Source organism: Nilaparvata lugens, chromosome 8 (assembly GCF_014356525.2).
Source record: "Nilaparvata lugens isolate BPH chromosome 8, ASM1435652v1, whole genome shotgun sequence".
In the NCBI taxonomy this organism is placed as follows: domain Eukaryota; kingdom Metazoa; phylum Arthropoda; class Insecta; order Hemiptera; family Delphacidae; genus Nilaparvata; species Nilaparvata lugens.
In genome coordinates, this window is record NC_052511.1 from 3,838,516 (window position 1) to 3,854,135 (window position 15,620).

The 15,620-nt window shown below is 33.3% G+C and overlaps 1 protein-coding gene across 1 annotated transcript in view; it reads left to right on the plus strand.

The window, feature by feature from the left end:
- The first annotated feature begins 4 nt into the window (after positions 1–4).
- The window catches only part of LOC111056696 (axin), a 94,156-nt gene continuing 78,540 nt past the window's right edge, over positions 5–15,620 (plus strand). Inside the window, exon 1 of the mRNA XM_039435057.1 lies at positions 5–227. The gene's annotated coding sequence lies outside the window, so the exon portion shown is untranslated. The remainder of the gene's footprint in view (positions 228–15,620) is intronic.

Genomic DNA, 15,620 nt, shown 5'->3' on the forward strand with positions numbered 1-15,620 from the left:
AACATGGCGACAGTCCGACAGTTGAATTTTACATTGTACAGATCTGTGTTGATGTTAAATTATTGAGTTTTCTTGTTGTTAGTTTATAATGTAATACTATTTTGTTTATATAGTTTATTCTAATTTGTTTGTGAAGTATTTAAGTTTGTATGAAGTGTTGAAACAAAGTTACTTTTGAGGGATCTTGAGAACGGCACTTCAAAGAACATCAAAGGGCAGATGCTAAGGTAAGACGCTTTTCTTGTTTTTCATTATGATCTTTGACAAAATTTCAAACTTTTAAACTTGAGCAAATGGTTGTTTTATAGGTTGTTTTGAGGAGTTTGGCCATTGTATTTCACTTTGTAAGTCCTACCGGTAATTTTCATAACCTTCAAGAAAAATATAAGAAAGATTCATGCCTTGATAATTTTATTATTTTTAGACTTTTATATTATTTTTTATGAAATCATCTTATATTCTATGCAAATAATTAAAATTTCACAATTGTAAATGATCGTTTTACCATCATCAGTTGATATTTTTGTAGAAAAACTGCTAAAATGTAGTCTACCTGACAAAATTTTTAGGTTAAGCATGCATATATAACCTAAGCCATTATTATTTTCTATTGAAACTTTCAGTTGCATTTGCATCCAACACTAAACATAGGTCTGTTCTATTTCATAAATTGGAACTACAACTGAATTAATTTAATTTTAAATGAGAAAATAACTTAATTGTTTAAAATGCTCTGGTCACTTTAATTTTATTTTTAGTGTAGGCTACCCTTCAGTATGTCCCTTTTTAGGCCTCCTTAGTTAAGGTTAATAATAACACAGAACTCTTTAAACAAACTCATTTCTAAAAAATAAATTAATAAATTACTAGGCTAGCTTATAAATTATGTACGGTAACACTGCACTCAATTCTATTCAGGCAGTCCTTGAAAACATTTGACACTTGCTTCTGCAAGTCTACGTTTATGATTCCCGGGGTCAAATCGTGTTTAAGTTGATGGTTTTGTTTTCTTGACACTGGTTAGACTATTATGTAATTAATTCTTTACATTGATCCATAAACCAATCTTTCAAGATGCTAGATTATTATCAATCAATAAACTGAATAATTAAAAAAATAACCAGCACTTACTAATAATGTTAACTTAGAACTTTCTTCAATACCTGGTCACGGAAAATATTCCAATCATCATACAGTAGGAATACCATGAACCTGTAGCTTTTCTTAATACATTTTTACTGTTAAATCCACCTAGACTAATAGTGCGTTAAGTGGAAGAGGGAGCTATTATTGTCCCAACTTTGCCCACATCACTAGTACCGTAATGTTTCAAAGCATAAAAATGAAGGCATTTATCTATCCAATATTATTGCTATTTTGATACTTACTCTAACCAAAGTATTTTATTGATGACAAAAACTCAATTACCGTAGTTACAACTGGTAGCCTATTACTAAAAATAATTGACAATACAAATCTTTCAATTTCTGTATTTCAGACAATATGTCTGCATTTGGTTGAAAACATAGTGTAAAAGCTTAGGTAACTTCAAGCTGAAGTGTTTTATTATTTGATATTAAATACTTAAATATTAATATTTAATATTAAATACTAAAACACTCAGTGTTGAAAAATAATGCATGTAAATCCATTACATACATAAAGGTGGTGTGTCACCATCTTATTACATGCATTACTTTCAACACTTGAGTTTGAAGCTACGTTACCTGAGTTTGAAGCTACCTTCGACGCTCCACAATATTTTCTCCCTTACTCACTATAGTGAAATACACGTTATAACGTCAGTGGAAATTATAGGACTACAGTGTTGTCAATTCTCATATTTCCAACGCCTTCTACAATGGAAAACATTTTTCAAGTTATCCCAGTATAAGCCTATATGGTAAAATATAAAAAAATATGACTTTAATAGTAGATAGGTTATTCCGTTATTCCTAATCTTATATAATATATGTTGATTGTGACCTCCTGTGTATTGAGCCTCATGACTTGGATGATGGGAGGGGTGACACTGAGGCCCGGTTGCACAAAAGCCGGTTAAATTTTAACCGTGATTAATTTCTCGAGAACCTATCAGAAAAGGCATTTTAGAGAAGATGGCTTCTCCGATTGGTTCTCGTAAAATTAATCAAGGTTAAAATTTAACCGGCTTTTGTGCAACCGGCACCGAGAGTTGAATGAATTATAATTTTACATATCCTATTTTTCCTGTAGAGAATAATTGAAATTGCTAGCTTCTCTTGAATGGAATTGTGATTTCATGACATTATTTTAAAAGATTCAGTTTTTATATTCCATAAGAGATCTATTCCATGATCTCTTGGAAGATATATTTATTATTTATTTTATTTTATTGATTCAATGATACAAAATTATAATGTAAAATAATTTGGGGAGGATCAACAAGCATAGCCCAAAACTGTTCCTCCCCGAATTTTGATTCATTAAAATAGTCCAGAAAAAAGGTTAACCTATGTTTTCTTCACTTTATAAAATTTTGTCTCATTTTCTCACCAAAGACTTGAAGCAATCAATTTTCAATTTAGAAAGATTAAGATCCAAATTGATAACAAAATACCATGTATAAGAGATTGAAACCGTGAACGTTTGACGTCACGCAAAATAAATTTGACCATTAAGAGTTCTTAACAGATGAAGATCGTTATGGCCTACCTTTTATCTACTTATCTTGTAGTTATTTGATATCCGAAATCTATTGATACCCAAAAACTATGAAAGTTGATATATTGAAAACTATTTGAATGAGATCAATGACCAGTGATTCGATCCTATCAAAAACTATTGAATGCTCATGTGTGTTCCTTCAATGCTCATCACGGATCACATTTCGAAATCCCTAGGTGGTTTAGGGGCAGATAATGTTCATATTATGAATATATGAACATAGATTATGACGCATATACGCGTCCTCCTTTCTCTGTCGGTCGGCACGGCTTTGATAATAATTTGCGCTAATATCCTTCGGTGGAGACCTACCTACGGTAGGTAGGTAGGTAGGCAAGTCGGGGCTATTATTCATCGGGTGCAAGTGAGAGGGAGTGAGAGGCCTCCGAAGCTAAGCTCACTCTGTCCTTCTCTCTCTGTTGCCTGTGTCGGCAGAGGCTCCAAGGCTATAGCGATTTGTTATGGCCATCGCTGGAAGAAGAAATAAAAGGAGAAACTGAAGAAGAAGGAGCAAAAGAGAAGTAGAAGAGTTGTAGGAGAAAACGAAAAGCAAGATGAACTCCGCGCGGTCTAGTGTGGTACTCTACTCCCCGCGGTACAGCTTCTTATGTCCCTCTCTCCTCTTCTTCTCCATTCATCATCTTTATCGTAATTTTTATTATTTTTCTTCATCTTGATTCCCTCTTTCATTTCACTTTGCATTTTCCATCCTTGTCACCAATGTGGGCTCCCATATCATACTGTTATTGCTAAATAATTTGAATAATAATAATAATAATAAATGGCCTTTATTCAATTACAGTATTTCATAAAAGAGATACTGTACCTGCTACTAAGTTGTAAATACAGTCGAACCTCTGTATAACGAAGTCAATTATCCCGAGAATAAATTCGCAGCAGAGAGGTATTCGTTATTGAGAGGTTGTTTTACTGTTTTTTTTTTTCAAAAAAGTGAGTAATATTCGATTGAATTTTGCGTTTGTATAAAACATCATGTTCAATAAACGACTCACATCTATTCAAACAGTCGAAAATGTTGTCTGGTACACTACTTTTCAGTTTTAATCCTTGCCTGATAATTTTGAAAACTTCTAGAACTTCTTAATCTGACGGATTCTTCTCCTCACGTTCTTCACAGCCATCATCATCATCATCATCATCATCATCATCATCATCATAGTCAGTTCAAAGAATTGAAATGTGTAACAAATCAAGAATGGAAAAGTCCAGTCGTTCACCTGCCTGGTCTACAAACTACAAATTACAAGTTCTTGGAATTCAATCTCCAGTAACTTGCATTAAATTTCCGACATGTGTTTCAACCCCTATTGACTGTCTACCACCCTATGTTCTTCCTACCTGAATTTCCATTATTTTTAGTCTATTGACCTTTCTGCTGAAACTAAACAATTACTTGAAAATGACCGTCTGCTTCCTATACACACTATATTTTGTATGTTGAAGTCAAGAGAAAACTTTATTGTTGAGAGGTCAGAAATTCGTAAAATAAGCAGCCACAACTCTAAAATGTCATGGGACCAGGTACAAATTCGTTGTGTAGAGGATATCGTTAAGTGGAGGATCGTTATAGAGAGGTTAGACTGTAGCTTGAAGTCCAATCTGAAACTGTTCAAAGAATCTGCTTCGATGAATGATAGACAAGGATAGCAACACCAGTGTGAATCAAATACTACCATTATAACGTGGACCTCACTATAGAGAAAGATAAAGCTATCTGCTTTGTCGAATGATAGACAAGGATAGCAACACCAATGTTGATCAAATTCTTCCATTCTAACGTGGACCTCACTATGGAGAAGGATAAAGCTATCTGCTTTGTCGAATGGTAGACAAGGATAGCAACACCAATGTTAATCAAATACTACCATTATAACGTGGACCTTACTAAAGCAGAGCAAATTCTGATAACACAGATGGAAGTGAATTTGATACCAAGCGGTAAACTGAAAGTCTAAAACTAATCCCACTTCTAAACAGTCTTGTATCTCTGGGCAGAAATCCCTGCTTGTCTGAAATCCACCACAACAGATGCCGTATTTCAAAAGCATCGCGTTCTTTTTCGCTTCACTAAATCCTTCCATTATCGAATCTGGCAGTTTTTTCTTTTAGTTTCAAAATCTCCTATTGTGTATATGGCCTGAATTCATTCTATAGTGAGGTCCACGTTATAATGGCAGTATTTGATCAACATTGGTGTTGCTATCCTTATCTATCATTCGACAAAGCAGATAGTGCTATCCTCCACTAGCTCTGCAACGTTGCCAGATTGTTTTTCAACAATGTAGATATACTTATTAAGTAAGGTAACAATATAGTAAGGTATCTCAATATTGTGAAAATTCATTAGGCCTATTCAAACATTTTTTATTGACGAATAGAATATAATTGATTGTCTTGAACAAGATTGAACAGTTAATACTAGTAGTTCTGTGAACAGTAGACCTCACGCAGTATTTCACCCACAAGTACCTGATTGAAACTATAGACCTTATGGAAATACAGCAATAGACTGGCTTCCCCACACATCTGTGTAATCACTTGTCAGCTGATTTATGATGAATAATTTATTCTATAGTCTGATTTTTACTTTAATATTGGCGTATGAAGGAGGCTCCTTTTTCCTTTTATATTATCCTTGGAATACAAAATTTCCAAAAACCTTGTTTATACGTCGACGCGCAATTAAAAAAGGAACATACATGTCACATTTCATGAAAATCTATTACCGCGTTTCGCTGTAAATGCGCAACATATAAACATTTAAACATTAAGAGAAATGCCAAACCGTCGACTTGAATCTTAGACCTCAATTCGCTCGGTCAATTATTAAGTACGGTAACAAAATATTTTATCCCAATTGTGAAAATTTATTAGGCCTATTCAAACATTTTTTATTGACGAATAGAATATAATTGATTGTTTCAAACAAGAATTAACAGTTAATATTATATCAGATATACGGATATCAGCAATCCTCCTCTATAGATGGCAGTGGCAAGGCAGAGAATTGGCAACGCTGCTCTCCCATCTTTCTCCACTGCCACTCATTATAGTTTGTGGTAAACACAGATTGTTTACGGCAGAACTCCAGTTTATTCCAGCCATATTGATGATAAATCACTGTCTATCCTAAGAACGTTAAAATTCCAAATTCTTTATTTGAATCAATCGAGTATATTGATGGAAGTCAGGCTATTTAGATAAACCATTCGCTTGATGCAATTTATGAGTGTGTTATCTCTAGGTTATTTAATAGAAGTTGGTTATTATCTATAGGCTGTTTATATTATCTTTAGACTATTTAATAGAATTTGGAAATTTCACAGATGTTTGGTTCAGTTGTCAAAGTCTTTAATGATAAAAATCTTCTGACCAATTATCTATATATAAAAGCGAAATGGCACTCACTCACTGACTGACTGACTCACTCGCAGAACTAAAATCTACCGGACCAAAAACGTTCAAATTTGGTAGGTATGTTCAGTTGGCCCTTTAGAGGCGCACTAAGAACGGATTTGAAAAAAAATCCAAAGATACGCCCAAAATCTGCGTTTTTCCAACGTTTTTTAGCGTTTTCTCAGCTTCATCGAGAACAAATGAACAAATGTTGTGTTAGAAGGAATTTTAAATAATGCCAAAGATACACCCAAAATTAGCGTTTTTTTTGCGTTTTCTCAGTTATTTCATCAAGTAATTGACAGAAATTTGGTACAGAGGTTCAGCTAGGGTCTAAAAATTTTGTGATGAGGTGACTTTAATATTTCATCAAAGATACGCCCAAAATCAGCGTTTTTCTCAGCTTTTCTGCGTTTTCTCAGTACTTTGACTTTCTGATGGAATGAAGCATGCTCAAATGAAAAATGCAGGCGAACGAAGCGAGCCCGCTGATCTCATTTTCGGGGGTCCAGGGGGCGAAGCCCCCTGGTTAGACGGATATAGCGAGCGAAGCGAGCCTGACGGCTAGTTGTAAATAGAGTTCCACAGGATGAATCATCACTCATTATCCATATCAATCATCAGCTATGGACTGTATAGTCTTCTGTAGTGAGGTCCAGGTTATCAGGTCAGTGGAGAAAGATGGATAACAGTGTTGCCCATTCTCTACCTTGCCACTGTCTCTGTAGAGGATAGTTTTAGACTGTAAAATCTTTTATAGTGCGGTCCACGTTATCAGGTCAGTGGAAAAAGATGGGGTAACAGGGTTGTCTATTCTCTGCCTTGCCACTGCCTTCTGTAGAACACAATTGATACCTATTCGATGTAATATTAACTGTTCATTCTTGTTCAAAATAATCAATTAGCCTATATTTTATTAGTCAAGAAAATATATTCTCCAATGATCAAATAAATACATTTTCATAACCGAGTTTTAATATTTTGTTAATTCATAATATCTTGAATGAAAAAGACTAAGAGATTGTCAAAAAACCACAGATTTATTGATACTTAGAATGACCGGTTTCTGTTATTACACCATTGTCAATCTCTGATAAACTAAAACTAAATACAAGAGCAGCAGAATTTATACTAGTAGGCGAGTACTGTTATTGGTCAAGGGAATGAACGCCTGCCATTGGCCCAGCTAGACAGTCTCCTCCCACTCAACGGTGTGACAAAATGGCGGCTTAAGCAACGGAATCGCCATGATAACAAAATTTACTTTCAGTACAAAATAAGAACCAAGAAAACAAGCGTGAAAGATAATAATAAAACAAGTATGTAAATGGAAAACTATAGACTAATGTATGCTTACAATTTTATGATAGAACTAAATTCTTAGTGTTGTATTGGTTGAAATGAATCTGGTCATTTAAACTATACTGGGATTTTTTCTTAATTATTACTCTTATTATTTCTGAACATTCAAAGATCTGCCTTTGTTGATCTGTTATATATATATATATATATATATATATATATATTATATATATATATATATATATTATATATATATATATATATATATATATATATATATATATATTATATATATATATATAATATCTCGTATATATCTTAATATCTCTTTGTATATATCATAATATCTCATTGATATTACGTTGCGGAGGTGGAAAAGGATAGCGCTATCTGCTTTGTCGAATGATAGACAAGGATAGCAACACCAATGTTAATCAAATACTGCCATTATAACGTGGACCTCACTATAGTTCTACCGAGACAATCTCAATTTTATGTGTAAATACTAGTATTTTCACTTTGTGAAATACTTGAGGACTGAAAATTTTGTGAATTGAACAACTACAAGACTTGACCTATTTCGGACTATGTGTTATCTAAATTTTGGAGAGGAATAGTTCAAGGTTACCTTATTTTTCCTCTCCCTATCATGTACTTATTGTATGAATCAATAAAGAATATGGAAGTCATGTTATTGAAATAAATAACAGTAAACCATATTTATTCGTGGACAGAATCAAATCACATAAATATGATTAGGAAGGAACAACAGGCTTGGCCCAAATCTATTCCATTCCAAAATTTTGATAAATTAATAAAATATCCAAAAATAGGTTATGCTTCTAATGTAAAACGTTCAAGTTCAATTTTCGTCCAAAAATATATACACGCTAAACATTTTGAATTTATAGAAGTTAAAACACCAAACTATATTTAAATATAACACTTAATTATCACTTCATATTGAATTAATCAAGTTATTTTATAAAATTTTGAACAAATGAATATTTTTTAAATATTAACAAATAAAGTTCTATTCTATCTGTTCTATTTTTTTTTTTTTTTTGAAGCATCTAAATTTGAAAATTCACTTTGTGAACATATTAGTGGTCTGAAAATTTTGCGAAGTAAAGAGCTACAAGACTTAACCTATTTTGGACTATGTGTAACCATATTTAAATTGGGAGAGGATTAGCACAAGGTTACCTTATTTTTCCTCTCCCTATCATTTATATGATGTATACTTATTATATCAATCAATAAAGAATAAAATAAAATAAAGTATCCAAGTGATAGAAAGTCATAGTATTTCGTACTATATGTAACCTTATCTGAATATGGGAGAGGAATAGTACAAGGTTTCCTTATTTTTCCTCTCCGTATCATTTTGATGATGTACTTATTGTATAAATGAATGGATAAATGTCCACCTTCAAAAAGGTTTCAACCCTTCCTCATCTGTCAGTGTCAACTTCTGGTCCAAAATTGCAAAAGAATCTTGGAGACCAAATCAAGTCTCAGAGCAGTAGAAGAAATGAAAATCAAAGTCGAGAGCAGCTTTGCTTCCCAGATAAGAGAAAAAGAATGAAATTGATGTCAGCTGCTCAGCGCACTGAAGGCGAGGGCAGACAGCTATCAAAAAGGGAGGAGGATGATGAGGAGGTGGAGAAGAAGGAGGAAGAGGAGAAGAAGGAGGAGGAGGTGGAGAAGTAGAACGGGGAGGATGAGGATGAGGAGGAGAGAAGGATGTGGAGGTGGAGAAGTAGAAGTGGGAGGATGAGGTGGTGGTGAAGGAGGAAGTGAAGGATGTTGAGGAGGAGTAGGAGGAGGTGGAGAAGTAGAAGGAGGAGGAAGAAGTGCTCTGGAAAAAATCCGAAGGTATGATAATATTGTAAGGTTGATGGCCGGCGTAGGGAACAGTAGGGACAAAAGAAAGGGCCTCAAATCAGTAACAAGTCGTCTAATATAAAAGTAATAGCGTCTACCCGCTTGTCAAGAATTATAAAAGGAAATGAAGACAGACAGAGTGAGAGAGAGTGAAAGGGAAAGCGTGAGAGAGACGAAGGGATGGGGGAAAGTGGAGTTGAATGGAAAAGAGGTAGGAATGAGAGGGGAGTGATAAAGATAGAGTAAGAATAGTTAGAATAAAGAATGAAAAAATGAATGAGAATAACTTAGAAACAATAGAAGAAAGAAATTATTCTTTAAACCCTGAAGATTGGTGTGTGGATCACTGAAACTAGTTGCTATAATTTGTATTTTTAATCTATTATTTTACTAGTAGTTCTGTGATCAGTAGACCTCACGCAGTATTCTCATCCACAAGTACCTGATTGAAACTATAGACCTTATGGAAATACAGCAATAGACAGGCTTCTCCACACATCTGTTTAATCACTTGTCAGCTGATTTATGATGAATAATTCTATAGTCTGATTTTTACTCTAATATTGGCGTATGAAGGAGGCTCCTCTTTCCTTTAGTATTGTCCTTGAAATGCAAAATTTCCAAAAACCTTGTATATACGTCGACGCACAATTGAAAAAGGAACATACCTGTTAGATTTCATGAAAATCTATTACCGCGTTTCGCCGTAAATGCGCAACATATAAACATTTAAACATTAAGATAAATGCCAAACCTTCGACTTGAATCTTAGACCCCACTTCGCTGGGTCAATAATAATATTCTACAGTAATACTCTAGTATTCTACTTCAGTTGAACTAAGTTGGAGTAGGAACAATTTCAATTTCAAAAAGGTTACTATAATTCTATTTTTTAAACAATAGAAGAAATATGGAGGAAAAGTTTTGGGGGAAAGAAAAAAAATAGATGATGAAGACACAGAGATAGATGAATGAACATGGAATAGAGTAATCGGAGAAAGTAGACAGAGTGAATTGAGAAAAGATGTAAACAGAAAGTAAGAGAAATACGTACAAAACAGGATTATTATAGAAATAACAAGGAAATAAAGGGGGATCAGATTAGATTTTTTTACTCTCATGTGAGTTACAATGATAGATAAATATTTATAGATGGAGAAAGTATAGTATTACAGGGTAAAATAGTAAAGAGAAATGTGTACAAAATAGGATTTTCATAGAAATAACAAGGAAATAAAGGCGGATTAGATTAGATTTCTTTACTCTCATGTGAGTTAAATGACAGATAAATCAATAGATGAAGAAAGTATAGTATTACAGGGGGAAAATAATGAAGAGAAATACTTACAAAACAGGATTATTATAGAAAAAAACAAGGAAATGAAGGGGAGGATCAGATTAGATTTCTTTACTCTCATGTGAGTTAAATGACAGATAAATTAATAGATGGAGAAAGTATAGTATTACAGGGGAAAATAGTAAAGAGAAATACGTACAAAATAGGATTATTATAGAAATAACAAGGAAATAAAGGGGGATTAGATTAGATTTCTTTACTCTCATGTGAGTTACAATGACAGATAAATTAATTATTATCAATTTATTCTGTTGTATAAATTAGAATTGGAACCGTTTTGGGCGTAAGTTAGCCTGTGGTACTTTTCTGTAAGTTGAATAATTCTGAATGATTGAATAGAATTGAATTGAATTGATTTATTGTTTAAAAAAAAAGACTTATAAAACATAAGTAGATGTACTAATTTAAAGAAAATTATATATATGTTTAAACTTAGAAAAAAAGACTTACAAGAAAGATTTATAAAACATAAGTAGATGTACTAATTTAAAGAAAATTATATCTATGTTTAAACTATTTCACAAAATAATTGAAACTGTACTCACATGGACCTGTCGGTCTGTTCGTGAGTAAGACTTCGCATAAGTATATTGATAAGTATAGATGAAGGAAGTAAAGTATTACAGGGGAAAAATAATAGATTATGTAATTATTACAGGGAAAATTCATTATTCTGTTTTCTCCTCTAGAGTATTAGTTCCATACTTTTTTCTTTTTATTTTATCTGCTACTATAAGTTTCATATTTTCAAGGTTTTCTATTATTTTTTTTCAGTTTTTCCCTGAAACTCAAAAGTATTAGTTATCTCATTTTCCTTTTCATGTATTGTTTTTCAAATTGTATGCTCAATGTTTGTTACGAGGGCAATAATTGGATTTAGTTCCTGGTGCCCTCAAATATGTATATTTTCAAATAAATATATAAATAAAAGAGGAGGAAAAATAATAGATACAGTGAGAATTACAGCAGGGAAAAGTTGAAAGAAAGGAGAGGTTGTAGCCGGAAAGAGACAGAATGGAACAGTGAATAAATGAATGGATTGATTGATTGAGTACTTTATTTATGTAGATTACAATATACACTGGCTTATACACTTATATACAATAGCTTACAAGACAGCAAAATTATAGATGAATTTACATAATATAGACTAAGAAAATAATTATTGAACTGTATATGATATGAAAAAGTAATTTGTAATATAATAACTATAGATAATTATATTGTTATGCATCTACATAAATTGGCGGAGCTTTGGACATATCAATGTCCATTTTCCGGAAAGAATATTAAAAATATCCTCCCCACTAACTCTCTACCAAAGAGAGAGAGAAATGGAGAAACAGAAACGATGAGATTTTGGAGAACACAGAACTGCCACAAGAGTTTGATTCGGAGGCGATGTGCTTCCAACAAGGAGAGCATAATACAATATTGGTGAATGAAGGAATGCGACAGAACATTGTTTTTGAGTGAGCAAGAGAGAGTGCGAGAGAGACGAACCTTCCGTGAGTGTGTGGCGCGAAAGAGCAATGAACACAGAAAAGAAACAGGAAGAAGGAGAAGAAGTAGAAGTTGAAGAAGAAGAAGAAGAAGAAGAAGAAGAAGAAGAAGAAGAAGAAGCAAAAGATTAAGAAGAATAAGTGAAGGGACAGATACAAGAAGAAGAAGAAGATGATGATGATGAAGAAGGAGAAGAAAAAGAATATGATGAAGAAGAAGAAGAAGGAGAAAAGGTGGAAACAGAATGAGAGAGCAGGCACCCTGGAGGATGATAGAGGTGGGTGATGAAGAAGAGAGGAGGAGGAGCAAAATAAAAAGAAGATGTATGTTATTAGTAAAGATAGTATAACACTTTAGGGTGGACGAGGGGTGGTGCGGCGATGGTACAGAGGGGGGAGAGGGCTAAGATCAAAGACGCCGACACGTCGCTTTGTCTCGAAGCGGCAACTAGCAAGCAAGTTCTTTCGGAGCCCACTCGAGTGGGGACTACAACAAGAAAAAGGAAAAGAAAAAGTTTGAAGAAAATAAAAAGAATACTTGATAGCCTGAGCCGTCGGCGGCGGCGGCGTTTCTCTCTAAACTGAAGGCGCGCGCTTGAGGAGGTGCGTGCGTGTGTGTGCGGGCGCGCACCAACACACACACACACGCACACAGTGTGTAGCCTTGAAGAAGAATCTTCTCTCTTTCTTCCACCCCTGTGATGGCAACGCTCTCTGTCTCGTTTCTCTCCAGTGTTGAACACGCGCCTCTGTACAAGTGGTGGTTGAAGGGGTTGTGGTGGTGGAGGAGGAGGAGTAAGAAGAAGAAGAAGAAGAAGAAGAACAAGAGGTGGTCATCAAGTAACGGACTTTTCAGAAGAGAATACAACAAGCAAAATTCTATCCATCCATCTTTCATTCTAAGCACAAACCCCAGAAGAGTAGAAGACCATGTGCTGACCCAAAAATACTGAAATGCACAATGTTCAACCCCAGGTGATGAATATTGAATACCTGATGTGTATTCAGCTAATTCATGTCCATATTGAATGAATGAATGAATGAATTCTATTTGCCAAAAACAAAATACAAAAAAGCTTTACAAAAAATAAATATAAGTATATGCTACTGCACTTAAACCAAGATACATACATTTATTTAATTAGATATAATAACGAAATGATATCCTTTACATTACAAACAATAGTTTTAAAATGAAGATTCAATTTATGATCACATGCATAAGTACAGTAGGTGAGGCAAAAACACCGGCAAAAGGAAGATTCCTTGTGCGCCAGTGTGAGTCGTAAATCAGCTTAATCAGGGATGTAATATATAAACTTGAATCTAGCGTATGAAGTGTTCGAAAATATAATTTATAATATGAAGTTGATTATTGTATAAAAGTCAACGATTGGAAATAATTCAAGTTTAGCCATGCCTCTATGGCTCTTTTTCTGTGTTTATTATTTCGGAAATTATTAAGTGGAAATTCACTTTCTAGTATATTTATGAATTTACTGCTAATGTAGTAAAGTTGCCTTCTATGAAGAGCTGAGTTGGTGTTATATATTTCATATTTTCTTATTGTATTAGGTCTAAGATTATAATTTATGTCATCGGCTAGAGGGAAATTATGCTCGTATTCAAAACTATAATTTGTTATGCAACTAAGATATAACTGTCGTATTAACATCAAATTCACTGAACAAAATCTTACTATCATAAGTTCTAGGTTTCTTTTAAATTGTCTTTATGATGAATTTTTGTATTAGAAAAAGGTTTTTAATATGGGTATCGAAAGTCCCACCCCAAACTATTAAACCATATCGCATTAGGGATTCTACTAGTGCCGTATATACCTGTTTGCATTGTAAGAAAGATAGCACATTTTTCAATTTATAAAATTTATAAGATAGGTATTTTAGTCTCTTACATAGGAAGTTAACATGGATGTCCCATTTGAGACACCAATCTATTATTTTGGTCAAGATAATATAATCATTGATACAGTACCTTTTGTCAACCGTACGAGAATTGGTGGAAAATTGAATACATGATTAAGTATTCCGTCAATCTAGTTTCATATTATTTTGGGCATGATAATATTATTTATCTATTCAGTCATGTCCAATTATTACACATATAAGGAGGCACAACAGGCTTATGCCCAGAACTGTCCCTTCTCAAATTTTTACTACAGTCCAAATTAAATATTGTAGGTTAAGCTACTATCACTTATTAATTATTATAAACATTAATACAGTGGGAGTGCCTCAATGCTGCTAGATTTCAATTTGTCTAGTGCCAGTGTATGAACATATCCTGAAAGGCTCTGTTTAACCTTAAGTGGGAGCCTCATATAGAATATATTTGTAAACGCTTAAAATTTATTTCCTTTATCTTTTATAAAGTCCGTAAAATATTAGACATTAAATTAATTAGGGTCCTTTACTTTGCCTATGTGTTCAATCGGTGCTGCAATATGGGTTAGTGGTATGGGGAGGAGCGTATGATGTTTTCATGAATAAAATTTTTACATTTCAAAAAATGATAATAAAAGCAATTCTTAATAAGCCAAGGGCTTTTTCTAGTAGTGAAACATTTGCCGAATTTAAAGTGATGACAGTACGTCAAATTTATATAAAGAAACTTCTCTATTATGCATGGATGAGGAAAGATGAATTTACAGTGAATAATAACGTTTCTATGTATAACCTGAGAGTTACATCTCATAACATTTATAATATCAACTATTCAGATTTGACAATAGTGCGAAGACAATTGGGGTATCTTAGCTCAAAAATAATAAATATCATGCCAAATGCATTGTCAAAATCTCTTTCTAATAGGGGTAGACAGAGGATGGAACAGATAAATAAGTGGGTGATACAAAAATTTTTCTTCGACATCAGTCAAATATTATAATTACTAGTAATTTATTGTTAACTTCGATTTTTGTAGCTTTGATTATTAGTAAATAAATTTTTATATTGTCTAAACAGCTGATACTCTCACTCAGCGGTCAGGGTTTTGCCCTTGCTGGGTGGTGCCATGTAATTTTAATTTATTTGTAAAATAGCATAATATTATAATCTAGAATATTTCTTTTGTAAGTTTTTTATTTTGTATTTGTTTTTATGGGCAATAAAGATGTTTAAAAAAAATTAGGATCTAAAGGTAAAATGAAAGGTTTTGGTTTTTATATGACAATGTTTTAATATTATTTTAAATAATGTGTTGATAATAATTATCAATTCGAATTATTCTAGAAAATAAACACAAATAACGAAAATTTGAAATACTCGCACATTTTAAATACGGCATAGAAATTCGGTTTGTCAAATGTAGGCGCACACATATCGTCATCGGACGGACAGCACCCATCGGATGGATCGGAGGATTAGATTTGATGCATTGTTTTGAATTGGAGTGCGCATACCTGTACGATGCGGATAGGTATGCGCACT